We start from the raw sequence: 11,113 nt of genomic DNA, 5'->3' as shown, positions 1-11,113 counted from the left end.
CCATTATCATCCAGTTCAAAATATTTTCTAATTTCCTTTGGAATTTCTTTTTTGATCCATGGGCTATTTAAAACTTTGTTGGTAAGCTTCCAAATGTTTAGGGATTTTCCTGATATCTTTTTGTTATTGACTTGTTGTGTGAAAGAGCATACTTTTATTTGTTTTATTATTTTTAGAGAATATGCTTTGTATGAATTCAGTTCTTTATAATGGATTGAGACCTTTCATGGCTCAGCAGCTGATCTATCTCATGTATATTCCACATACACTTGGAAAATATGTGAATTCCACAGTTGTTAGGTGTAGTGTTCTATAAATATCAATAAGTTTAAAATTGGCTAATAGTGTTGTTCAAGTCTTATATATATTTATTAATTTTTAACTTTTTGTGGTTCTATAACTTTATTTGACAATCAGCAGTTAGTTCTCATCCACATTAAGTGTCTGTAGATTTTTGAAAGTGGTGACAGGTATATAGGTAACCAAGGTATAGAGCTCGTTTGGTGAATCTTCATGTTCATTACGTTTTCTGCACATGGGCATGAGATGGGACATTCCTTATTCCTTTGGCCCAGACTGCTTTGCTAAGCTTGGTGTCAATGCGTACATCTGGAGTTCTCATCTCCTTCATGGCAAAGTTCAGGATTTCTTTGAGTGCCTGAGGGACACGTTTCTTGAAACCCACTGCATGGATGCTCTTGTAAATGTCGATAGTGTATTCTCTGGTCACCACCTTATTGATGGCAGACCGGCCCTTCTTCTTCTCTCCACCCTTCTTTGTGGGAGTCATTCTGCCGGGCTCTGGTTGGAAAACAATCTTTAATATATATGTTTTAATCAATTACTGGAAAAGAAATGTTAAAATCTCCAATTTTAATTGGAATTTGTCTTTTTCTCCCTTAGCTCTGTCAGTTTTTGCATTATTTTGAAGCTTTGTATTAGATGCATACACATTTAGGATTATTATGTTTCCTTAATAAATTGTTTATTGCATCGTTATGAAATGCCTACCATTATCTCTGGTGATACTCCTTATCATGAATTCTACTTCTTGTGATATTAATGTAGCCCCTACAATTTTCTTCTGATTAGTTGTTTCCATGGTATAATTTTCCCAATCTTTTGTTTTTTAAGCTCTGTCTATACTTGAAGGCCATTTCTTGAAAGCAACATATAATGTGTGTTTCCTACTTGTCTAGTTTGACGATCTTTACCTTTTAATTGTAGTTTTAGTCCACTCACAGTTGAAGTAATTATTGATATGTTTGAATTTAAGACCACCACTGCCTTGTCTGTTCTTTGTTCCTCTTTCCCTCATTTCCTTCTTTTTAAATTAACCAAGGATTTGAAAAACTTATTCCATCTTAACTCATCCATTGGTTTTTAGCTATTTTAGTGATTGCCATAGGGATTGCAGTATGTGTCCTTATATTACCATAGTCTTCCTTGAATTAATATTATACTTCTTTAAGTATAATATAAAAACCTTATTATAGCATATTTTAAATGATCTCTCCCATTCTTAGTACTATTATTGTCTTTCATTTTACCTCTGCATTTTTATAAACCCCACAGTACATTTTTATGTACTTTGAATAGTAAATTGTATTTTTAAAAAAGAAATGAAGGTTTCCCTGGTGGCACAGTGGTTAAGAATCTGCCTGCCAATGCAGGGGACACAGATTTGAGCCCTGGTCCGGGAAAACCCCACATGTCGCTGAGCAACTAAACCTGTGTGCCACAACTACTGAGCCTGTGCTCTAGAGCTCATGAGCCACAACTGCTGAGCCACAACACTACTGAAGCCCACGTGCCTAGAGCCCATGCTCTGCAAAAGGAGGAGCCACTGCAATGAAGAGCAGCCCCGCTCGCCGCAACTAGAAGAAAGCCCATGCACAGCAATGAAGACCCAATGCAGCCAAAAATAAATAAATAAAAACAAAAAAATAAATGAGAAAAATACTTTCTGTTTACCTGCCTATACATACTTCCTGACATGCTTCATTTCTTCATTTATGTTACTGTTTCTATCTGATATCATTTCCCTTCAGCACAAAGAGTTTTATATTTCTTTCTGCTGGGGAAGATTCTCTTGGCAATTGTTTTTGTCATTTTTGCCTATTATTTTTAGAGAATATTTTCACTTGATATAGAATTCTAGGTCAACAGACTCTCTTTGTCCCTCTAGCACTTTAAAGACGTCTTGTCATTTTCTTCTGGCTTGTACTGCTATGGATGAGCTGTCTGCTCTCCTTCTTCTCATTGTTCCTCTTTAGAGAACATGTCTTTATTTTCTGGTTGCTTTTAAGATTTTTCTCTCTGTCTTTGGTTTTCACCAAGTTGAATATGATTTGCTTAGGATTTGTTAAGCTTCTTGGGTCTGTCTGCTGGTATTTTTCATCAAATTTGGAAAAAAATTTAGTCATTATTTCTCCAAAATGATTTTGACTCCCATGCTTCCTCTCATTTTGGATCACCTGTCTTAAATATGTGAGACCACTTGATATAGTTTTACCATCACTGGTACTTCTACTTTTTTCTTTTTCTCACCCAGTCACTGAGGCTTGGAATACTTTGCACTGGCTGCAAAAGCTTTCACAGTTAGAGTCAGGACCTAAAACACTGGAAAAGGTAACACATAGATTTGGAGTCTCATCAAGGTGTAAGTAACCCCAGATGTTTTTATGAGGGTAAGCTATTGTGCAGAAGGATGAAGATGAGCTGAAGCTATTTTAGAGAGGAGGTAGAAAGAGAAAAGGCAGGGAGTAAAGGAAAAGACCCTAAGATTAGCAAAGATAAGCTGTGGGGATGTCACAAATTTGCTTCCTAGTTTTTATTTTCTGAGTGGTAAAGAAAGGAGTAGAAATATTTGACAAACAATCCTTTATATTGCCCACCCATTTCTGGTGAATAAACTCAAAGAGGCAACGGAGCAAAGTTTGAGAGAGAAAGTGTATTTTCCACCTCCAATGCTCTCGTTTGGCTAACATAGGTTAGAAAAAGTGTTACCAGAGGAACTGATACCCTGACTTATTGTATCAGATAGCGACTTCTCTGGGTCTCCCAAGATTCACCCCTCTGTCACGTCTCCTGCCTGGAGTCTCTTCAAAAATCTGTGAAAGACCTCGAGCAAGTCAGGTAGCAATGACTTTTAAAGTTAAACAACATGTAGTCTATTTATGTTCTCTTATCAGGGGTAAATCAGAGCAATTAATGAAATCAATTGATTATTTTTTTAACATCTTTATTGGCATATAATTGCTTTACAATGGTGTGTTAATTTCTGCTTTCTAACAAAGTGAATCACCTATACATATACACATATCCCCATATCTCCTCCCTCTTGTGTCTCATTATTAATTAAATTAACTAGCTTAAGTTAATTAATTAAAATTAAATTGGAATGTAATTAAAATTTTCTCCTTGGAGGGAAATTAAAAAAAACAAAAACGTTGAGAAACTTTGCCTTGAGCCTCCTCAGATGACCCATAAGAAGGCTTGTTCGATGATGCGCCACAATTAATTTTAAAGAACTCCCAACCATGTTTTTGTCTTATTTTAAAGTTGTAGATACTTTTTCTTAAATGAAGAGAGCCATAGAGTAGAAATGGCTGTCCAGCACACCTAGATAGAGAGGGCCAGAGGCATCTAGCTTCAGATTCCCTGGAAAGGGTGGGAGCAGAAACATATCTTCTGCAGAATTCAAAGAACCCAGTGTTCAGCTGAGGGGTAGTCAGACCTGGGGTAGACCAGAAGCTGGAAGTGAGAGATGCAGTGGCAGCAGCCATACTCAGCCTAATGTATGCCAGAGCAGATAGACCACGTCCAGTCCAGCCATGTAGAGCGTCCCAGCATTCTCACATCCTTTTGGACTGTACCTGCACCCGTAGTGGTAGGGTCAGAACTGGCTGTGAATTGAATTCGATTACATTTCCAGCAGACGGCCCAGTGGGAACTCAAAATGGAAATAAAGTTCAGGTAAAGAAGAATATAGCACATCACATTTCTTATATCCCTGCCTTTTTGGCCTGAGATTTTGTCTACTATGTGAACTTATGAAGAAACGCCCATCCGATAATGTGATGCGGACAGAATGCTGGATCCCTTAGATGAGCAGAGCCGCAGAAGAACATACACTGGGTATAGGTGGAAATTCTTACACGTGATATGGGTGCATAGGGATTGTTAACTTCTTCAAGCAAAAGCTAAAAATTCCAGTGTTGAATTGGCAGAGATGGTGGTCTTTCTCCAGAAATTTCTGCTGCCCGCCTCTTCTCCTTTCCCCACTTGTCATCTTTCCAGGTGGTAAAATCCTGTCTGAATTTTAGTGCTTAGGATTTTCCTCATGAGCTGCTTGAATCCCAGAAAAAAAGCCCTGAGCACTGTAAAGTGAGCTCCCATGAATAATCCTTAAAAATTTTACTGCCAAATAAGATATTCAGTTCTGTGGGCTGAGTTAACCAGCTCGGCATAGATGACAATGATGGCCCAGGGCCCGTGTCAGCCCCTGCTGCCCTCAGTTTCTTACCCCCAGGAAGTTCCACTGGAGTCTTTGTAGTGTCAAAGTGTAATTTTTGGAAAGTTGAAAATCTAACTCTCATAGAGATATAGAGGAAGCTTGTATCAAAGATTTACTCAACTCATTAGTGAGGAAGCCAGTAAGAAATAAGCTGATTCAAGGAGAATTTGAGGAACTGAGTATTTACACGCATTTAAAAAATGTTAGAATGAATTGCCAGGTTAGATACAAGACTTGTTGGTACCCTACAGGACAAATAAAGCCAAATCTTTGGGGTTAGTTTATATCACAAACAGAAATCATTAATAGTTTTCTTGGACAGAAATCTATAAGTTATGAAACTTCACAGGACCTAATTATTAGACAACAAAATCAAACACAGGTATGTTCTCCTGGATAACTGAATAATCTTTTGGTCAGCTTATTAAGCCATGTCCCGGTATGACATTGAAAGGACATGATTCCTCCCTCTTTGCCTTATTTCCATGTTTTAGATAGTATATCTTAACAGCAGCTCTTTGAAATGCTGGTGACAGTGTCTAGAACTTATCTCTGAGCTATGAGCCCTGCTTAGTCAGCATTTTTGGACATGAATATATATACATCAGAATTGAAGAAAAAAGCACATTGCAGGAGGGCTCTGGCTTGGAGAGGAGAAGGGGACCAAATGGGTGGTGTGGGGAATTAATTTTTTTAAAAAATGTTCTGTTGTTAAAAATTTTTTTAGTCACTGAGCTTCATGTGATTAGTACTTTGGATTCAACAAAAGATTTTGGCACTGTTTGAGTTAGGGTGTGGAGAAAAGGGAATCCTCTTGCACTGTTGGTAGGAATGTAAATTGACACAGCCACTATGGAGAACAGTATGGAGGTTCCTTAAAAAACTAAAAATAGAATTACCATATGACCCAGCAATCCCACTACTGGGCATATACTCAGAGAAAACCATAATTCAAAAAGACACATGTACCTCAGTGTTCATTGCAGCAATGTTTACAATAGCCAGGTCATGGAAACAACCTAAATGCCCATCAACAGATAAATGGATAAAGAAGATGTGGTACATATATACAATGGAATATTACTCAGCCATAAAAAGGAGCGAAATTGGGTCATTTGTAGAGCATGCATGAACTTAGAGATTGTCATTCAGAGTGAAGTAATTCAGAAAGAGAAAAACAAATATGGTATATTAATGCATATATGTGGAATCTAGAAAAATGGTACAGATGGACCTGTTTGCAAGGCAGAAATAGAGACACAGATGTAGAGAACAAACATATGGACACCAAGGGGGAAAGAAGGGGTGGGATGAATTGGGAGATTGGGATTGATGTATATAAATTAATATGTATAAAATAGATAACTAATGAGAACATGCTGTATAGCACAGGGAACTCTACTTCATTTTGCTGTACAGTAGAAACTAACACAACATTGTAAAACAACTATACCCCAATTAAAAAAAAAATGGAAAAGAGAGTGAAGAAAACAGGTTGCTTGAATTCTGGTTCAGCCACTGACTAAATGCATGACTTGATCAAGTCACCTAAGATTGCTGTAGGTGACAGCTGGTCTCCAAAGATGGCCCCCAGTGAACGCTGCCTCCACTTTAATACTCTCATGCAATCCCCTTCCAGGGTGGCTTGGACTGGCCCTGTGCCTCCCTTTTAAGCAATAGAACATGGGCTAAGTGACACCACCTAAGCCTTGGGAAGCCCTGACAGCCTCTGCTTTTGTGGTCTTAGAAGTCAGTCTGTACATAAGAAGTCTGACTGTCCCACCGGAACGAGAGGCCATGCGAAGGGGCCCTGGAGGATGAGGGGCACGTGGGGAGGGAGATCTCAGCGGGAAGCTCTCTGGTTCTGGACATGTGAGTGATGACAGCATCCTGGACACTCCAGCCTACATGATGTTGAAAGCACTGGAGTTAAATGCCTTAAAAACAAGTAAACAAAAAACCATTTAAAACAAAGCTAAAGATGACATTGCCAAGCAAAGGTTGACTGTGTGCGGGGCTTCCTGGTGGGAGGTGAGCCTAATGAGAAAGGAGGGGTTTAGGGAGGAAATTAAGATTAATTGCAATGTTCAAAAGTTGTGGTATATTCTTTTTTTTTTTTTTTTGCGGTACGCAGGCCTCTCACTGCTGTGGCCTCTCCCCGTCGCGGAGCACAGGCTCCAGACGCGCAGGCTCCGGACGCGCAGGCTCAGCGGCCATGGCTCATGGGCCTAGCCGCTCTGCGGCATGTAGGATCCTCCCAGACCGGGGCACGAACCCGTGTCCCCTGCATCGGCAGGCGGACTCTCAACCACTGCACCACCAGGGAAGCTCCTGTGGCATATTCTTTTAAAAGAAGCCAAAGATGCACCATTTCTTGAGTTATTGCAAAGTTGTACAAATCACTGGAGAAGATGTCTTAGGGAAGAAACCTGTGTGAAAGGTGGGGAGAGAAAGGGAGACCCCAGATAACCAAATAGGTCTTTTCCATCTGATGTGCATGGTTTTATAACTGCATAGCTGGGAGCTTGGAGTAAACCTGAAAATGAAAGAATTACTTAAGGATGAGATTTACTATAGCAACAGAATATTTGTCATCTAAGGAGATCTAGTTGAAAACAAGGCTTACAAGATTTTAAACAGAAACATACTTTATTTTCAATAGTTTCATGATTGTTTTAAAACATTTGAGCCTACCCTAAGATAAACCATACCCTCCATAAGTCTTGTCTTCAGAATAATTTTTGAATTCAGAAGAGCTAACCTTTGAAAATATGTAATTCAATGTAAAGGAAACCTTAGCTTTCTTTACCTTGAATTCTTTAGAATAGTGAATTTTAGTATTTACTGACTTTGTAAATACTGAGGGTTTTCAAGTCCTCCCATATGATGTCAATAAAGAACATAAGTATCAAATGCAGCCTTAGATGTGGTTCTTAGTTTCCCCCCCCCAAATTTGAAAATGTCCAACCTCAAGTGGTTTCTTTATGTACACTACTTGTTTCTGTGTTAGGGACTCCGTTTATGTCCTGTGAGCATCTGCAGATCCCATGGGGTGCATGTTGTGTCTCTCTTTTCTTGAGATCCAGGAGCAAGGCAGGAAAAGATTTCAACAGGTCCTGAAACAGGGACTGTTTTATATTACAGGGATATAGAAAATAAGAACAGAAGGTCATGGAACTGCATACAAGAAGAACAGCTGTTGCAAAAGAGATGCAAACATAAACTCTATTCTGAGTTGACTCTTCTTCTCAGCTCTCAGCACTTTTAATCTGGAAAGCTCTTCAGAAATCATTAAATCTCCATTCTGATAGCCAATGACAAAGATGGAAATAATATCTGATGTTGGAAGGAATCTTTTAAAACTGTCTAACATTATAGGTAAGGACTCTAAGGCTCATAGAAGTGAAGCAACTGGTCTAATGACTCATGATGGATTAATGGTAGAATTTGGAAAAGGGTGTGAATAATGTTCGTGAAACACTTAAGAAAATATTTTTCAGGCAGGGAAATCATGGACAATGTTTATGTCGTGGCATTATTTGTTTCTGTATATTTGCCTAACTGCAAATTGTTTTGTACAAAAATGCATTTAGGAGCTTTCAAACCATTAGGATTTTTTGACTCTGAGTTGAGAAAATAGACATAAAGGAACTTCTGTACATATGAAAACTAGTACATGGGTGTCTCTTTTATAGCTAATTTTATTATATGATATATTTATACACATAGTTCATAACAATAAAAAACTATTCTCTGTCTTACTTGATTATCACCATGTCATTTTTTTCCCTAAAGGCACCACTTTGCTTCTATTTCTTCCACAGTTTACACCAATGTTTCCATATAATATGCTATTTTATATCAATAGAAGCAGCACTATAAGCTAACTCTCATTAATTTTAGACATTATTTATTAACTTTCTATTGTGGCAATAGAAGATTTAGCTTAGTCCAAATGTTACTTATAATAGAACCTGAGATTGAATTTTTCAACCCCTGATGAGTAGGGACATGGGATCAGATTTATTAGTTTTGAAAAATCAATGACATTTCTTTCAACCATGACATTTCTTGCAACCAAGTGTTGTGAGGGAGGTTCATGTCTGTCCCACTATTATGTGCACAGGTTGGAGTTCTTTACAGATGCAAAGTCACTTATGACCCACATCTTTTGAGATATGTATGATTCCTGTTTTCCAACATTCTATAATGAGCCTAATCCAAGGTTATATCCCGTGTAATTAGAAAAGCCAGAATTTAAACTCAGATCTCTTCGATTTCAAAGACTAATCTTTTCCTAATGTTTCATACTCTCCTTAAAAGAAAGTTTCCTTCCAACAGAACTTTCTGTGTACCTTTAGGTGCTGTGACTGCTGCTACCTTCTTCTTGCACAGGAAACCTTCCAAAAAAGAGTTCTGTGGGTCTTGAGGAGAAATATAGTGTCATGATGAGGTATGAGTGGAATAGAAGGGGGCACCAGGCATCTGGTGTTGGGAGGAAAGGATCAGGCTCCCAAGTTGATTTTGTGAGAGACGAGGACAAAGCTGAGTTCAGTAGGCAGCAGATCTCAAGCATTTTGCTCCTGGTGCAGGTTGATTTTCTCCCCCAAATCCGTTGAATCCAGCTGGTTGGGGAGAATTCCAGCTATAAGAGAGGTTTCTCCAATAAAGGAGAGAAAAATTCTTTTCGTGTTGTCCTGCATTTTCAGTAGCAAGGATGCGGAAATGCTATGATGGGCATTTGTTAGTGTTAGTGTAACTGGAAGAATGAAAGCCACTTCTACTCCTCCCTTCTTCCCCAGACTGGGGAGGAAGATGGCCCTTGACTAAGAACATGATAGCATTCCTTAAAAGAGCTATTTCAAAGTTTTGGCAGCATCTTTGGTCAGCTAAGGGAAGGACAATTGTGAAGTGTCTCTCTCAGTGACAGGCTGTTTTCAGCACCAGCAGGTCTGAGTGTGTGTGTGTGTGTGTGTGTGTGTGTGTGTGTGCACGTGTGTGTGTGCGTTTTGGTCTGTTTGATTGACTTAACAGTTACTTCTTTGGCAATCAGAAGAATGCAGAAGCAAAGCTGCAGCTCATATGGTGGAAAGACTTGGAAGAGCATGGTGCTTTGGGTACTTCTACCCACCAAACACTGAATATACATTTGTTCTCTGTTCTGCTGGAAACCTCATAGTTTATGCTAACATAAATATTTGAGCATTGAGGAAATGTACCTCTGTGAGGCCACTGGAAAAGTTGATTGCTTTGGGTAGGGGGTGAGGTTTTCTATAATGTTAGTGGAAATTCGCATGAGGATTAGAAAAAGTTACTTTTGTAAAAAGGTACAAAATAGCAAAGTTAGGAACCGGAAGTATCCATGGAAGCTCTTTGTGAAGTTTTGACTTCTTGGGTGCTGTTTTCTTTTGACCAACAGAAAAGCCTTAATTAGGATACTGTTCTGTAATTCCCTTGTTAGTTCAATTCTTCAGCCCTGTGTGTGATGTTGGTGGAGAAAAGAGGGTCAGAACAGTGAAGGTGGGTGTGTTGTCCCCTCATCCAGACCTTTTGTGGAGTCCTGCTATGGAAGGAGGCATTCTGGGAACTGACAGGCCACGGGGCTGGAGGTAGCAGGGTGAAGGACAGAAAGGACTGATTGCCAAGTGAGCAACTCAGAAGAGAGCCACATAAATCTCCTTCCTTTCCTTTCTTACACTGTGTTAAAGAAAGGTGAAGGGAAGAGAAAAGAGAAAAAAGAAGAGGACAGGAAAGAAAGGAGGGAGAAGAGAGGAGAAGACAAAAAAATAGAGTTAATAATGAACTGTGGCTTTCCCCTAAGAGCCAGAGTTAAGCGAGCACCCTACTGTGGGTTTGTTAAAGTCAGTGTCCACAAATCAATCATTGTGATACACCACATTAACCAACTGAAGAATAAAGACCATATGATCATCTCAATAGATGCAGAAAAAGCTTCTGACAAAATTCAACATCCATTTATGACAAAAATTCTCCATAAAGTGGGCATAGAGGGAACATACCTCAACATAATAAAGGCCATATATAACAAACCCACAGCTAACATTATTCTCAATGGTGAAAAGCTGAAAGCATTTCCTCTAAGATCAGGAAAAAAACAAAGATGCCCACTCTTGCTACTTTTATTCAGCATTGTATTGGAAGTCCTAGCCAGAGCAATCAGACAAGAAAAAGAAATAAAAGAAATCCAAATTAGAAAGGAAGAAGTAAAACTGTCACTGTTTGCAGATGACATAATACTATACATAGAAAATCCTAAAGACACCACCAGAAAACTACTAGAGCTCCTCAATGAATTTGGTAAAGTTGCAGGATACAAAATTAATATACAGAAATACATTGCATTTCTATATACTAACGATGGAGTGTCAGAAGGAGTAATTAAGGAAACCATCCCATTTATCATTGCATCAAAAAGAATAAACCTACCTAAGGAGGTAAAAGACCTGTACAGAAAATTATGAGACAATGATGAAATAAATGAAGACAGCACAAATAGATGGAAAGATACACTGTGTTCTTGGACTGGAAGAATTAATATTGTTAAAATGACCATACTACCAAAGGCAGTCTACA

General features: G+C 38.7%; 1 pseudogene; it reads right to left on the bottom strand.

Annotated features, from left to right (window-relative positions):
* Positions 1-420: 420 nt before the first annotated feature.
* LOC115840149 (large ribosomal subunit protein eL31-like) lies at positions 421-790 on the bottom strand (annotated as a pseudogene).
* Positions 791-11,113: the final 10,323 nt, after the last annotated feature.

This window comes from Globicephala melas, chromosome 6, assembly GCF_963455315.2.
Source record: "Globicephala melas chromosome 6, mGloMel1.2, whole genome shotgun sequence".
NCBI lineage: Eukaryota > Metazoa > Chordata > Mammalia > Artiodactyla > Delphinidae > Globicephala > Globicephala melas.
This window is presented reverse-complemented; position numbering and strand designations above follow the sequence as displayed.